The sequence below is a fragment of the Bos indicus x Bos taurus genome, chromosome 16 (genome assembly GCF_003369695.1).
Source record: "Bos indicus x Bos taurus breed Angus x Brahman F1 hybrid chromosome 16, Bos_hybrid_MaternalHap_v2.0, whole genome shotgun sequence".
NCBI lineage: Eukaryota > Metazoa > Chordata > Mammalia > Artiodactyla > Bovidae > Bos > Bos indicus x Bos taurus.
In genome coordinates this window covers 458,669-464,668 of record NC_040091.1, presented here as the reverse complement: position 1 = coordinate 464,668, position 6,000 = coordinate 458,669, and the positions used below count along the sequence as shown (strand labels likewise).

The window sequence follows — 6,000 nt, the reverse complement described above, 5'->3', positions numbered from 1 at the left end:
TGGGACAGACTGAAGTGACTTAGCAGCAGCAGCAGCAGGAACAAATATCCAATTTTGCAGGTCATGAGAAACTGGCTCTAAGCTAAGATTTTTAAACAATCTTTCTGTTGGAGAAATTTCTCCACAGTTGAAACATATAACTCACAAACTTTTTGCTTAGCATCTTTCCTATGATCTCAGATGGACTTATTCCAGATTCTCATTTTATTGTAACTAGAATCTGAAAGTATTCACACCTTGAACATGTGAAATAAATTTGGGGAAGATTGGTGGTAGGCTGCAAAAGAGAGGAAAAATTTTCTCCTACTATGATTAATCTTGGGTTAAATTTTAAAATTTTGATATATGTTTAATACATTCATCAGCTAAATCTCAGGCTGCTGAAGAGATCAATAACACACTAATTTTGCACATAAAAATGTTTGCCATCAGAATATGTATTATAACTATTACACAGATCTGTCCTCTAACTAGGAGTCAAGAAACATATCATACAGAGACTCTGCATAATGCATTCATAATAGTTAAGAATTGGATGCATGTGTGTTTTGGATCAACCCAAATGATGCTGTGTGAGTGTGCATGCCCTGTTATGTATGCCTCTGTAGCCCACCAGGCTCCTGTGTCCATGGAATTCTCCCGGCAAGGATTCTGGAGTGGGTTGCCATTTCCTACTCCAGGTGAATTTCCTGACCCAGGGATCAAACCTGTGTCTCTTGCATCTGCTGCATTGGCCTCTTGTATCTCCTGCATTGGCAGGCCAATTCTTTACCAACTGTACCACCTGGGGAGCCCACAAATAATATTACTTAGCACCCTGTTCACATCTAAGAAATAAAATGCTCTGTGTCCTCTATTCCCTGGAGAGGCTGAAGAAAAAAATATTCTGAGTACAGTGAGAGCTATCTGGGAAAATTTTAAAAAAACACAAGTCAGAAAATGTGTAAATTATAAATTTTAATATGGTAGCAAATGTTTTGGTTCATTAAAGCAACTTCTATATATTTCTTATTCTATTAAAATTTGCAATTAAATAATAATAATAAATAATGGTACTGAGTGCCTTTGAAATGTCAAAAAATGTAATAATTAAAGTCTAGGTATAGATGATATTAAAGAAAACTTCATTTGAGTCAACACATTGTATCAAAAAAGTTATATATGTTTATTCAGTTTGATATTATAATAAGAGATTTAAAATGACATCACACATAAAGTTACAACCATTGGGGAATTCAAAGAACAACTATTTTGAAGAAAGAAACTTTTAGAATTCAGGATTTATAAAATAATAAAGATAGCTTTAAGTCCAACATAGTTTTTAAATTATTTGCAAGGATTATGTTGCTAATTTTTATCAGATATACAAATATACTTGAAATATACCTTGTTCTACTCTTGAAAAATTCAAACTCAAATCTTACCTATTTCATGTCATACAAGATTTGATCGCCAAAAAGTCATATCTGTACAATTAGAAATTGTATTTTATATAGCACTGGAAATAATTTTATTCAAGTAATGGGTGAAATTGCTCATACTAAACGTTTTTATTCATAAAACGATAAAAGATTAAAATTCTATTATTTTGTATATTAATCTTTTCTCTTTTTCAGATTGACAATTTTAAAAGTGTCTGTTTCTTTTCTCAATTTCAGAATCAAATAATGAACACCATATTAAGTAAACAAGCATTTCCTAAGTTCTATATTGTTCCCAAGTAGGAAAATAGTCTCAGTACTTCAATCCCAGATCATGTAATATCAGTGGGAAAATAGAAGGTAAATCAAAGAAATGAGCCAAATTGGAACACTATGTGCTACAAAGTTGTGTGTGTTCTCCCTATTAGTTCTACAGAGTGGAGGTGATAATATTGAAATTATTGGCAGAAAATTCTTGGAGAACTCACATCTAAGAGTCTGGGATTTTTATATCACTGTGATGATTGTTTTAATATCTTATTTCATTCCTTCATTAACCATGTGATACAAAGTCAAGGTAAATTAGAGAGTAGTTTTTCCTAGTGGTAAGACAGAGAGTGAAATTTAGAAGAATAAAATTTAGTTTTTAATGACAAAAATAATAGCTAGCTTTTGAATAGACTTTCTATGAATGCCAAAACATCTTTAATTCACTTTACATGTATCAAATGAATTGATTCATATAGGAATCTTAACTGTTGGTACCACTGTTAGTCAGTTTTGCAGCCAAGTGATCTATGGCACAGGGAGATTAAGCAATTCACATTGTCACAAAGCAGGCAAGTGAAGCCGATTCGATTGCAGGCCATCTTGTCAGGATTGTATTTTTTGTCCATGACAGTATATTTAGACTATGCTTGCATGGAAAAACTCAAAACATAAAAGATGGGGAAATGAGAAGCAAGGCTGGGAGTCATGTTGAGTCAAGTGATGCCTGGAGTGTAATATTTAAGGAGGCAGTCACTTTAACAATGTACAATGCAGAGTCAGCCCTGAAACTCTGAGATTCTGTACTAGAGGAGTCTCATTCCTTATTTAGCTAAGACCGTATTCTACTCCTGGCTCTGATGAAAGGAAAAAAATGCAAAAATGTAATCATCAACAAGTAACTCAGTAACTCTACCAAAAACAATTTTTCTAGGGAGTTGTTACAACCCTGGCAACTAAAGACTTAAGAACATTATACCATGTTAATAATTATAATTATAGGACCATAACTTATACATAAACATATTAAAAGTGATAGGTAATTTTATCAATAATATCATTTTTAATTAAAATAAGAAAGCAAAGAAAATTTAAACACTTAATATAACAGATGATAAATAACGGAGTTAGGATTCAAACTTAAGTATGATTTTAAAAATAGGCACTGATTTGCAATCACAAAACCAATGTGCAAATGATCAATGTATCCATCATTGCTAAATCTCAATATCCTAGCTCAAGAAAAGTGAATTTAGAAACTGCTATCTGAATTATTATTATTATTTTCTGAGGAACAACAAAGACATCAGAGAGGCACACAGAACACGGGGTAGAGCATGACAGGAAGTATCTCACACAGCTGGTGAACACAGTCCAGGTGACCTCTGTTTTCCCAGAGTGACCCTCTTAATTGCTTCTATCTGTATCTATTCCCACACAACTTTTCCAGAGTAAAACCCTCTGATAGCCCCCACATAGTATCTTACTGAAATATATGTATTTTATTCCCCTATATACAATTAAGTAAAATATTCTCTCGTTTTTGTATATAAGAACATGTATGATCAAGATCATCAAGTGATGGGAGGGAAATGAAGAGTTGAAATATGTAGCTGAAAATATATAAGGAAGATAATTTCTGTTATATTAATAGTTCTACTGAAGTATGTAAAGAAAAATTATAGAGAAATACAATAAAATTGCCAAAAAATGTAAATGTTTAAGGGAATTCCCTAGAAGTCCAATGATTAGGACTCTGTACTTTCACTTCAGTCTGGTTGAGGTACTAAGATCCCATAAGTCATGAGACACGGCCACAAAATACTGTAAGTATTTAAAACTGAGATAAAATAGCAAGACTGTGGGTGTATCTTCAATGATTATCAATTTGTCCAATGTCTGTGCTGATCAGGGCATTTGGTGCTTCCCTGGTGGCTCAGCTGATAAATAATCCACCTGCAATGCGGGAGACCTGGGTTTGATCCCTGGGTGGGGAAGATCCCCTGGAGAGGAGAATGACAGCCCACTCCAGTATTCTTGCCTAGGAAATCCTATGGACAGTGAAGCCTGGTGGGCTACAGTCCATGGGATCACAGAGTCAGACAAGACTGAATGACTAACACTTTAACTTTTTTGACTTCGGACTGTATTCGAAAAGAATGCCCTAAAAGATATTTCAAGGGAGAGTGTATGGTGATAACACATGGATTATAAACTGAGAAAAGAGAAATGCATAAATAATACATTCTTAAATTAGAAATAATTGCATTGATCATGGAAATCAATCTGGATATCCTGATACAATTTATAAAACAGGCACTGACCCCTGTTTTTTATTTTTTTATTTTAAAAATAAAAAGCAGATAATACACTTCTGCCTTTTCACAGATGCAACACCATGAAAAAGCACCAGAAGGTAATCTCACTAAATAGATGGAATTTGTTCTCCTGATCTTTGCTGATGTTCCTCATCTTCAGGGGTTTTTATTTGAACTGTTCTTACTCATCTATATAATTATCTTGATGGGCAATGGCATCATATTTCTGATAACAAAACTAGACCCTGGTCTCCAGACCTCCGCGAATTTTTTCCTTGGCAATTTTTCCCTTTTGGAAATCTGCTATGTGCCTGTTACGCTCCCCAGAATGCTCACGAGTCTTTGGACACAAAGAAGAACAATTTCTTTAGTTGCTTGTGCCACACAAATGTGCTTCATTCTTATACTTGGGGCCACCGAGTGCGTCCTTCTGGCCGTGATGGCCTGTGATGGCCTATGATCGCTACGCAGCCATTTGTAGCCCTTTTTATTATCCTCTAGTCATGAACTGCTGCTACTGCTGCTAAGTCGCTTCAGTCGTGTCTGACTCTGTGCGACCCCATAGACGGCAGCCCACCAGGCTCCCCCGACCCTGGGATTCTCCAGGCAAGAACACTGGAGTGGATTGCCATTTCCTTCTCCAATGCAGGAAAGTGAAAAGTGAAAGGGAAGTTGCTCAGTCGTGTCCGACTCTTCGCTACCCCATCGACTGCAGCCCACCAGGCTTCTCCGTCCATGGGGTTTTCCAGGCAAGAGTGCTGGAGTGGGATGCCATTGCCTTCTCAGAGTCATGAACTACAGGGTGTGTATCCAGCTAGTGGCTGGCTCCTGAATCGGTGGAATCCCAATCCAAATAGGCCAGACAGGCCAGATTTTCTCTCTGCCCATTTGTGATTCTAACCTCATCAACCACTTCTTCTGTGACATCCCTCCCATACTCAAGCTGGCCTGTGGGGACACTTTTCTGAAAGAAATGTTGGTCTTCACAGTTTCTGCACTGTTTGTTTTGGTTCCATTTCTGTTGATACTTGTCTCTAATGGCAAAATCATCTCCACAGTCCTTAAATTGCCATCAGCTACAAGTCGCGGCAAAGCCTTTTCCACCTGCTCCTCTCATCTTACAGTTGTGGCGTTGTTCTTTGGATCAGGCCTTGTCACATATTTAAGACCCAGGACCCAAGGCTCAGCAGGAACTGACAAAGTGCTTTCTCTCTTCTACCTGATTGTGATGCCTGTGTTTGACCCCATGATACACAGTCTAAGGAACAAGGATGTCATGATGGCACTGAGACAATGGCCATGCAAATACCTTAATTCATTGAAAAACTGACTTGTATTTCAGAAGTTGATTTTTTATATATTTGTTATAAATTTTCAATATTTATCTTAAACTCAATTTATCTGTCTATAAAGTGGTAATTATTACCAAAATAAAAATTACTTGTAACACTGAGAAACCTTTCTGTCTCCAGTTATACAGTTGTGTATGGGTCAACAAATAGCAAATCATTCACTTGGGAATTCTATAATCTTAGTGTGAAATGTTCTCTTGTAGTAAGAACTTTAGACAAGAATTGCTATAATAGGCCTAGTTGTAATACAGACTGTTATATCACTTATTTGAAAGCATATTATTCAGTTCCATAGAGTTGTCACAGAAATTTTTAAAACGAAGTTAATAATGGGCATTAATTAAAATGTTATGTATAGTTTGGCCAGCAATTATTCTACAGAGAAATAATTTCTTAGAGTGAAAAGTGCCTCTCATTGGGAATGTAGTTTAATAGATGATGTTGTACAATGATATTAGTAATTATTAGGCATTATTTATGTGTATATAAGATTAAATAATAATATGATTTGTTGATTTGATAAAAGATATTATTGAAATCTTTACATATAATAAGATGAGCTTGGAAAAAGTGATGGGAATATTCACAAGTCATGGTTTTTTTTAATATATTTTCCTAGAGATGATAGTGAGGATAGGAAAG

The 6,000-nt window shown here is 35.5% G+C and overlaps 1 pseudogene; it reads left to right on the top strand.

The window, feature by feature from the left end:
- Positions 1-4,079: 4,079 nt before the first annotated feature.
- LOC113907036 lies at positions 4,080-5,336 on the top strand (annotated as a pseudogene).
- Positions 5,337-6,000: the final 664 nt, after the last annotated feature.